Here is a 12075-nt window from a genome sequence, read left to right on the forward strand (position 1 = left end):
AAAAAGTGGGAGATTAATATATTATAAATGCTGGAAACTTAAAAATTTTTGAAGTGAATCTCTAAACAAAGTTTGAAAATTACATAACTTTTTAGTTTGTTTTCTTATTGGAATTAAGAAATTATTAATTTAAGCTGCTGTAAGCCTTAAATTACAAAAGATTGTTAAAAATATATACTTTTATGGCTTTTAATTAGTTATATGTCAAGTAACGTTTGTTTTTTAACTAATTAAAAGACTTGTATGCAAATTAAAATGTAAAGTATTAGTTTTTCTTACAGTGAATTTGATATGCTTATGAAGGTGATTAAATTAAATGCTTGTTTTAATGGATTATATTATATTTCAATTATATTACAAATTATATGATCTAATGTGATGAAATTAGATTAATTGAATAAATTCGTCATATTATATTTGTTAAAATTATTGGGGATAATTTAATTTTGCGTAACAAAATTTTGTATTAAAAAAAATATATTCTTTTTTTTAAAAGAAATTCTATATACGAGAGTGAAACTTAGAGATATACACTATTTAGCTGCTCAGAAATGCTGCTTCTAAATTAACTTACAACGGTTTGCCAAGGAACAACAATCTCAATATTATACTATTTTTGTCTAATAGATCTAATAAATTATGTATGTAAACTTCAGGTATTTTGTGCAAAGAGTATGTAATAAGGTGGCCACAAAAAATTTATTTAAGATATTTTGGTGCAAAAATAATTATGATTATTCTAATTAAATTTAACCTTGCTAAGATAATTATATCAAATATAGAATACAACTCAAGATCCTTTAATCAAACTAATGTTAAACCTGACTAATTAGTATACCACACGTGGTGGTAAGCCTTAAAGAATATTTGTGGTAAGTACAATGCATTGAAATTATTTTTCAAAGTTCGTGTAAGTTGAAGAAGTATACAACAATAAAATAGTATAGTAAAATGCCTTAAAAGAATTAATGTTACCAGTGTAACAGTATGCTTGAAAACATCTTAAGTTAATAGAGGTATGTATTGATTTGTTTTATCGTTACATTTCCCTCCATTTTTATTGCCAGTAATTTATACATGGGTGATTTTTTGGAAACATAACAATTTGGACCAAAAAATTTCTTCAAATTTAAAGTCTTCAAAATCTAAATTTTTTTTGTATACTTATTTAGTTACATTTATTAATATCTTACAGACAGCAGTGTAGTTTATTGACATTTGCTTAAGAAAAAAAAATAAAATAGAAATTCAACAAATCTGAATGCCAGGAAAATGACATATTAGCTTAGTTTAAAAAATAGTCATTTTAAGCTAATAGTATGTAACTCAACTTAAGCCTTTATGTTAGATGGACCATAAATTACTTAAATTAATTATCCACTTTTAATCGACTGTGGAAAGAATCAAAATTTTTTTTGTTGCTGATATGTGCAGAATAAAATTGTGTATAATAATCGATCATTAAATAAATAAATAACTTTGATTACATCCAAGCATATTACAATCATATATAAACTTAGTATTAGGCTAATATTTGCTTTCCCACTTTACAGTATACTGTTTAAAAAAATTCTGGTAGCATGTCAATGTCCTGGCATTCATAAGCCAGGATAATGACATATTTGCCGTTTTATAGCATTTAACTTTAAAATTTTGGCCTATGGCGTTTACATTCCGCACAAAACAACAGGATTTCTTGAAATAACTCAGATAAATCTATGTAGTTTATGTTATTAATGATTTCAGGAAGTCAGGAAAATGACAACATAAAAACCCACTCACCTTGAAAAAATTTTTGAAATAGATTTTGAACCAGAAAATTGGTTCTTTATTTATGCAACAAGGCATGTTCAGATATGACTGTATGTAATCAATCTATTAACATAAGATATTGATGGCTGGCACCATCTATTTTGATTATAAATCTCTAAATAAAAGTAGCCAGGAAAATGACAGATTTTCTTGTGACAAACAAATTATTGACAGAAAAAATTATTTTATAAGAAGTTTTTGTAAATAATACCCGCTGTGTATATTCTAGAAATGCTTACAACAGTTGAGATAAAAAAAATAGATATTAAAAAATTTATTCGAAGTTTTGAAGCTAGTTATATATTATTGGAAATATTGTTTGTGACATACCAGAAATTCATTTTGAAATTCAATTAAATTTTATAAATATACAAATCAGTCGATGCTAGTACAAGGTCATTTTAAAATGCAAACAGCAATGCTATTTATTGTTATTTTTTTAAAAATGTTCTTTTAGTTGTATAGTATTAGATCTTGGAGCAAGAGACTGTAAATTGTCATATTTCCTTAGAATCAGCCCTCTTACTAACTTGAGCCTTTCGCTCGATTTATCGCCCTTTTCTTTGCACATCCCTTATTGTCCTTTTCTTGTAAGCAGAAGGACTGTGGCTTCAGTTGTTTTTCAATCCTCGATTTCAACATCGAATTGTATACTGTCGTAAAATTTTTAATGAATTCAAGGAAAGTAATTAAATGTTAATTTTAAATCATATAGTTCAAATTTTTTTATTTATTCTTTTATTTAAAATTGCATTACATGTAATAACGTAACAGTTAAAGGAATATATTCTAATGAATATATTTCTACGAAATAGTGCTTTGTCATTATGGGAAAAGAGGTAGTTATCACTTGCACATAACAACATGACACTTATGAAGATTTTTTTACAAAATTCTTTAATGAATATTCATGAACTAGAAACTTACAAATTTCGCATCATCTTTTATTACTTACATTATCATTTTTAATATATTTTTTTAACTTCTTAACTCAAACTAATTTGCTCTTATGAATTTTTAAATCGAAAGCTATTAATAACTTATTAAGATATTTTCATTTGTTTTATAATTTTCTTGGTCTTTTTTTCAATTGTTTAATTAAGCCCTTGCTCAAGAACTTTCAAAGATAATAGATTATTTTTGTGATAAGTCTAAATTTAAATAATTGACATAATACTAATGCAAGCAATTTGACATAATGCTAATACAAGCATTTTATTGATACAATTATAAATATTTGATTAAATAATTTTCATAAGATTAAATAATTTTTCTCTTAACCTACCTTTTCTCTTAATATTTTTACCCAGTCGAAATCTAGCAACGCTTATGACTGCACAGCCTTATTTGTAAGTTGCTCGATAAATACATGTTCTCTTTTAGCTTACAATATAATCTAACAGTGTCTTAATTTTGCTCGTGACATACCAAGAGGAAAATATGCAATGATTTACAAGGACCAATATGGAACATATATGGATATCTTTTGACTTCTTTAATCACAAAACAAAATTGTTTTCCCCAGAGATGATTTTTGGCTTCACCTTTGAAAATGAGTTACAGTTTATTTGGTTCAAATGCAGAGAGGAGAAGAAAATGGTGACGGCCCTTAGTATCCAGCCAAATGGAGCATCCTTTTGACTATAAAACTATTGCTATTATATTTTTTATTATGACATTAAGATTTTTAACTGGAAAATATTTGGATTCAGAAAAATATTTTGTGAAAATTAAAATGTGATTTTGAAACAAATTTAGTAACAAACAAGCAAATATAAAACAAATTTTTTAAAGTTTAAATCCTTAAGATTTAAAAATTCAAAGCATTTTAGAAAAAAAAGTAAGATGTTGGAAAGAGTAATTTTCACTTACATTTAAAAATTTTTTTAAAATTTAATATATTAATGTAGACTATTTTTAAATGTTTTAATTAGCTTTTTTTTTCACCCTACACTAATTACACCCACTTTTTGCTCCAATCATCCACATACCTGTGCCTACCACTATTTTAATGGGCATTCAGGATTGCTATTATAAAATAAAAAAATAATTTTTTTTTATCACTGCAACAAAATGTGTCAGTCATTATACTTAATAGTAAATAAATACTATAAAAATTTTGAGCAGCGTAGAACATTTTCAGTATTGGCGATTGAAATGGACTCGGATGGCACATGGCAGAACTGTTTACCCATTTTCACAATTAGCTGTGGATTGTCATAAGAGTGGTAAGTACGTTAGCAGGGTTGCCACTCCACAGGGAAAACCTGGAAAATACTGGGAATTTTTAGTTTTTCTTCACAAACTAGGAAGATACATGGAATTTTGTTTTTCATTTTCATCTTTTAAAATGTGGTGACCACTCAAAGCTCAATCAATGGCATATTTAAGGATGATATTTCAGCCATACTAAACTATTTAATTTACTCTAGCATTATTTGTTTTAAATATGTTCAATTGTACCTCTTTTTCTCTGAGTTTTTCCGGTAATTAAATTTAGTATAGTTAGTACACAAAAGTGCAGCGATAGTGTGTTTCCTCTTAATATATTGTGTATACTATCTACAGGGAAAACACAGGGAATTTTTTTTCTTCCAAATTAGAGTGGCAAACCTGGTTAGTTTTGTCTTGATTTAAATAAAGTTTAAAAATTATGTACAACTCAAAACCGCATTAAACAAATGTTGAGAGAATTTTATATAATATTTTTAACAATCTAACCATGAAAAGTATGGATAAGGAAAACACCGTAAAATTTTCCCATACATCTAAGCAGAGGAGGAAAGGAAGGCGCTAGACACCTGGGGAGAACCGGTGTTCTCCCCAGATAGTTTATGCGAGCGTTGCGATAGCGAATTTATTTCCACTTCAGAAGCATTATAAAAATGTTCTATATTCACTGTATTCAACTGCTTTTTTTAAACGCTAATCTATACACATATTCTTGCATGGTGCTGAAATTGAGAGTGTTTATCTATCCAAGTTGGCAATGCTTGATTTATGCTTAAACATCGTAGAACTATTTCAAAAATTCATAATCACACCACATAGAGAAAAAACTACAAATGTTCTATTGTTAACAGACACACGCCATTTATTTCTTGGCCTTCAAATAATATTTATTGTCATGGTATCTTTTAAAAGTCAAATAGGTAAGATAAAAAATAAGAATAAGTAACATAAAAAATTATTGCAACATTAGAGTGTGTAAGCATCAACAACTTCAGAATGGCACAGTTTTAAGAAGATAGCTTTTAATAGATTCGCCAAGTATTGCATAATTTTCAGTTCCGAAACGTCAAATAGATTTGCATAAACATCGATTGTTAGTTAATTGTCGAATTGAAATTTTATACAGAAGTAACTTTTTTCTGTATTTTGAATTTTTTTTACCGACAGATGTTACGATTTATTTCCTTTTTTGATGTTATTATTTTTTAAACATACATAAAATTAATAGTTTTTTTTCTTTCAAACCAGGTATTGTATGAGTACACGGCATCTACAATGATTTATTGTTTTCAACTTTTGTTATACTTCATGAACTTTAAAGCACTGCTTTGGATGTGAAGTTAAATCTCTCTCTAGTACCTTTAGACTTAACACCTAATTAAAGAGTTCACATGTTAGTATGAGTTATAGTAAAGAAACTAGTATAATTACACCTAAAATATCTATATTTTTATTAAAATATTATATTACCACAATATCGTATCATATAATGACGAGTAAGAGCGTGAGGAAGCGTAAAGTGTTTAGATCATGTGTATAACCATACTGTCCATGGCCACCAACGCGTAACACGACCACAAAGCGGCTGAATACTTTTATAATTTTTAAAATTATCAGACTAATAGTATTTAATTCTAATAATAATATTTTGATATTAGCCGAGGGGGTAAGAGGATAGAGCGTTCGCATTCCATTGAGGCGAACCAGGTATTAAATCTCAGCAGTTACTGATCTACACGAATTCTGTTCCGGGCTCCTCAGATATCCTCAGAAAAATATCCTCAGTGGCCATGCATCATGGGTTAGAATCTCCTTGTAAGGGTTAGATGAACATTTTATTTATCATTTGCTACTAAAAATTATTTTTTTTCTTTATTTTTATTTATTTAAAAGAAGAAAAAAAAGATTTAGAACGTTTTTTTCTTTCGTAAACAACTTTTATTTTCAAACTAAACTCAACAAATTAGGTTAGCTACATTTATGAATTTTAGTTTTGTCAGAAAAACTTTCTATGTTTATTGTTCTGTGAAGGAAAAAAAAGAGCACAAAAGAATTTACTATTTGTCTCATGAAAGAGTTTCAATTAATTTTCCTTCCCTAGAATGTTTTTCAAAAAGAATACAATGGCAAAATGTCTCGACTTTATTTTCATGTTGAGTGCTTCAAATTCTTTTGCTCTGTCCTTTTGTCAAAGCCTAAGGCAAATCATCGAGAACAATTCTTAAAGAGGAAAAACTAGAACCTGATTTTCTTTCACATTCAAAAGACAAATTACGCCGGCTCGGGTTGTAATTGTATCACAGAAGAATATTAAGTTACTGAAGTGTAGGATGGAGAAATACTAAGGCCAATATATAAAAGGCATTTTATATGTAGAAATTTGTCTGGAAAAGGACTTGTAGTAACAACTATATTATTATTTCAACAGTATTCGGAAAAAAATTATACTGTTTATTTTAATTGGTAAACCATCTGAAAGAAAAATTATCCAATCTCTCTCACCTCAAAGAAACAATTTCAAAAACTTAAATTAAAGTTGGTAAATGCCTATTCCATACATATGCTCTTCAATGCAAAAGGTACTGAGCCTATGAGTGTTGGTACAGGTTTTATACTCTGTTCAACGACAACTGATAGCGAAAATAAACGAAGCCACTTAACACTTGACATTACATTTGAGCGATTGATGCCAAAAATGAGACAAACAGCTGTAATCTGACTAATTGTAATTTGACTAATTGTTAGTAAGAAAAGAAACTCCCAATCCATGATTGACCGGCAGAAGTAGATAACGTTAGAAATAAATAGCAAACCTCTACATTTACTTGAATTATCAGCTTCTGAACAAAATATATTGGGTTCAACTCATTGATAGGACGATGAGATTTGAGGTATAAAATATATACCGATGTATCAATGTACCAAGGCACTGTAAATATGATCGTTGGTACGACGGAAGTTTTATATTCTGTTCTACGAAAACTGATTACGAAAGTTAACGGAGGCATCTGACACTTAGCACTACCTTATAGAAGAACTGCTGAGTTTTTTTTGAGATTTTTCCAATTTTTTCTGCCCAATTCGCTGAGATTTTTCGACCAACATGAAAATTATTGAAATTAACAATTAATTCCCAATTTTTGCTAATTTTTTTATGAGCCCCAAATGAGATAGTGTTAGATTGCATTTTAAATATTAAATAATTAGATCACAATTAAACCTAACAGTTTTATGAATAACTATTACATGTTCACAGTGGTTATGAAAATAGCATATTATTCTTAAAAAAAAAATAAAAAAAACCCGTCACATCAGTGAAAAATAACAACTGATCACAAATCATTAATAAAGTAATTTTATTGTAAAATTGAAATTATACGAGTAATTATCGAAAACAGTTTATTTTTTACAAGAGGAAACTAAAAAAAGTTTTTCTAACACTAAATACTCAATACGATAAAAGTTTTTAGGAATAACTATTTAGTATTTATTTCTAAGTTCTGTATTAATAGTGTGTGTGCATTAATTTGAGTACTGTCTATACCTAGATTTGCCTCCATGATATTTCGTCATATTATGGTATGGTTTTTATTTGCTCCTCATTTAAATATCCTTTTCCAAGGATTCCAATAGCTTTGTGAACGATAAACAAGTAAAAATTAAGATTTTAAGAAATTTTTTTGATTGATTAAAAGGATTCAAGCGTTAAGAACTTTTTTTAAGAGAATTAGAAATGATGAATATTAATAAACGAGTTATGAATTAATAAATGAGTTTTATAAAAATAGTTGATTTTCGAAATTAGTTTTAATGATTTGGTGAGGGCCAAAAAAAAGTTATATTGATTAACCTAAATAATTTCCTGCATATCTGATTTAGTAATTAAATTTATAATTCGCGCTAATAATTAGAATACCTAAAACCACCAGCTTAAGGGATATAGCGTAAGCCACCCAAGCAGGTGAAGCAGGTGCGAATCCCAGTGATGCCTGGTCGATACGAATTCGCACCAGGCTTACACCGACCACAGTGATGATGTAAAATATCTTCAGTGATAGACGGATCATGGGTTAGAGTCCCATTGCCGTCAAACTATTCATGGGAGGTTTTCGCGGTTTTCCTCTCCATGTAAAGTTAGTTCCTCCAAAAAGTCTTCCACGAAGACAAAATTCTCCCAACACTTGATAGATGCATCTTCTGGATTGGATTTAAAAATATAAAGCTACGGAGTTGAAGATTGGTAGTCGTAAACTCAAAATTGCGTCAGCTGTTCAGCGATGGTTATAAAATAAAATACCTTAATCCAAGAGTTGCGGTGGCGCGGAGGATAGGGCTTTGTCCCAATCATATGTCCCTGGTTCGCTACTTCCTCTGTGCTGGAGTATGATAACCTCAGTGGTAGACGGATCATGGGTTAGAATTCCGTTGCTGTCGGGCTAATTGTGAAAGGTTTCCGTGGTTTTCTCCTCAATGTAACGCAAATACGGGTTAGTTCCATCAAAAAGTACTCCACGAAGGCTACTTTGTCATAATGCTTTAAACACAAGGAGCTGCCTTGTGTTCTGGATTGGGTTCAAAATTAAAATGCTACGGAGTTGAATGTTGATAATCATAAACTCACAATTGGGCCGTCTGTTCAATGCCAGTTAAAAAAAAATAAAGTTAAAGAAATAAATAAAGTTCTCCGTTACAGACACATGATGAAAGGATACCAGGCTTTGAGCTAGTATTGTATTTCTTTAAATAAGAACTAATTCATTTATTTTACAACTTTGACTGCTGTTATTCCTCCTTACAAAACGTTAGCACCATACAATTGATTATCAACAAGTAATATTGCTCCTTTTTTCAATACAAAGCAAGTTTCCGAACATTTAGATACAAAGCCTCATTATACAATACTTTTTCATTACAAAAAGTCTTTATTTAAATTTTTTTATCACTATATCTCATTTAAATTTTACAGTATATTGAAAAATAAGTTTTTTGTCACAAACATCTGTGAAAATGTATAATTGTTTTTACTTTTTTTCCCGATATTTACAAAAGTATTTTTTTTTTCTTTTCTGGAAATAAGTCTAGTTTTATTGTAACGTTTAATTTATCCTGTTACACTCATAAAATTTATTCTTAAAGTATATATTTTCTGCAATCATTTATGATAAAAGACTTTTTTAATTTCCTTTAGTCACAAAAACTTTCAATACAAAATTGTTTACTCGGCAAAGGAATTTATCAGAAAGAGAATGACTAAAAACAATTGTTATGCAACTTCTAAGTTTCTTTTTTTCTGCTCATTAAAGTATTGTATTACTCCAGAGACGTTTATCTTATTTTGGCGATACAATTCAACATTTTTTTAGAGACATCTTGAATTTAGTAATATGATAAAAAATTTTTTTTACCGAGTGATCTTTCTTTCGTTTATTAATTATTTTCAAGGAAATTAATTGTAACAATATTTTTTAGATGCACGAAATATTCTATAATAACTAATTCTATTTTATGGCTCAAAATACAGAAATGTTTATATTTTTCAATGCATTAATAAATGTCGCAGTGAAAAAAAATATTTATAAGAATGAGCTTATTTATTTTCATAAAAAGATGTATATTATATTATTAACAGGATTACGTAATTAAACATTGACGGACGAAAAAATATCCGTATGCCATGAAATATTGTTTTTCATAAATGTATGTTTTGATTAAAGATTACAAATGTTTCTATTAAAATAAAATTGTAGAGTAGTTGCTTACATGAGTTTTATTTGGAGTCGTTATGGTGACTCTCTTTCAACCTAATCCTATAATTTTCCTGACATCACCTGTTCTACGTTTTAATTTAATCACTCTTAAGACTGCTGAATGATTGCAACCAATTGTTTTAGCCATCACTAGTGTCGATTATTGCTTCTTGAGAATAAGCAACTTCTGCGCAACTTTTCCCATGCCAATTGAAGATGCGGAGCTGCTTGAAAAACGAGTTGAATGACTATTTTTCCCTTTGGCTATACTTATGATGGAAATCGGATAAAGTAATACTTTAGAAGCATCATGCTGTACCATATCCTACAATATCATACGATATCTTAGTGCACCATACCGTACCATATCATGCCAAACCATACCATACCGCACCATACCATACTGTACCCAACAATACCATAATGTACCCAACAATACCATGCCTTACTTTACCATACCATACCATTCCTTACCATACCATATGTATAAAATAATATGGTAAGTACCATACCATATGTATAAAATAATTTTATACCCTCCGCAATACCAAACCATACCATATTATACCCAGAAATACCACACAGTACCATACCATGCCATGCTACATCATACCATATCATTCCATATCAGACCATTCCTTACCATACCATATTATTTTCTACCCCGCAATACCAAACCATACTATATTATACCCAGAAATTCTGTACAATACCATACCAAACCTTTATACCACACCATACTGTACCCAACAATACCATCCCATCCCTACCACACCATACCATTCTGTACCCAACAATACCATCCCATCCCTACCGCACCATATCATACCATACTGTCCCCAAAAGTACCATACCATACCATCCCTACCTCACCATATCATGCCATACTATACCCAACAATACCATACCATACCATCCCTACCGCACCACATCATACTACACTGTACCCAATATTACCATACTATACCATCCAAACCGCACCATATCATACCATACTGTACCCAACAATACCATATTTTCCCATACAATATCATACCATACCATATTATACCCAGCAATATAATACTATACCGCACCATACCATACCTAGAAAGCAGAATGATTTATTATCTTTTTCAGTAATTATTCTAATTTCGTGTGTTTAATATTATGTAATGTTAACGCATTATTACGTATTAATTTCTTTTTGGTGGTGCAGTGCTTTTGTCCGTCACTCTCTATACTGCCACCATCAATCAGTATATTTTGATTTTAAAATTAACTAATTTAGAAAAGAGATGAACCAAATATTTGAGATTAATTTTGAAAGCAAACAAATAAAAATGCATACTATTTTTTCACTGGCAAATCTCGCATCAACTCACTGTCAAAAAATTAATCTAGTGCCTAGACAATTTAGGGCATATGCTCAGCTTTTAGTATTATTAGTAGTTTTGAACTCAGCTCAGAAGACAAGAGAATTATAGTTCGTACACCAGGAGGTATCCGACGATACTATTTCGCTATTTTTGGGAGAAGGATGTGATCAATCCTGAAAAAGGTTGATATTTGGCAATCGTATGACAAAAATATTTATTTCGCAATCTTTATGTGCATTTTTTTTAACATTGAATATTTCATAAATTTGAGGATATTTCTCTCTTTTGAGTGAATAGTTTGTCCTTTAAGACATTTTTCAGCAATATATTTAATTAACTAGAGTAACAAAAGGTATAATAGCAGATGATAACGCGTTTAAAATAAGTGATTAAAAAATAATTCACTGTTTGCGTTTGGCGCGCATTAAGGGTGGTCTCAATTTCAAGCGCGGAGACGCTTCACCTCTGACTCCCTCGCTGAAATGAACTCTTCGTCCGAGGAGGTGGAGCCAAAAGCCAACTCCTGGTGAACGAACTATAGTGAATTGAGCGTCAACGAATTCGCTATTGTGGAAATAATATTTGCGCTAATATTGCACTTTATCAAAACGAAGAATGGTAAATAAATATGCAAAAATTTAGTTTAGCTGGATTTATGAAATAGATATCTGAAAAAAAAAACATTTCTTAACTATTTAATGTTACTATTTCGGTTATAATTCCGTACATAAAAATAATAAATATTGTTATTATTTCAGTTTAAATTTAAACTATTCTACTTGTTTAACATAACTGAAATTAAATTTGATATGCGGTAGTCATGTTAAATATTTATTTTATAGCGTTTCATTTTCTTATAAATTAAAAAAGTATGTTTTTACAAAGAAATTTTCATCTGACATTGTTTATAGTTCAGTAAAGAAAAA

This window comes from Parasteatoda tepidariorum, chromosome 2, assembly GCF_982258835.1.
Source record: "Parasteatoda tepidariorum strain Cologne lab strain chromosome 2, Ptep-v5.0, whole genome shotgun sequence".
NCBI lineage: Eukaryota > Metazoa > Arthropoda > Arachnida > Araneae > Theridiidae > Parasteatoda > Parasteatoda tepidariorum.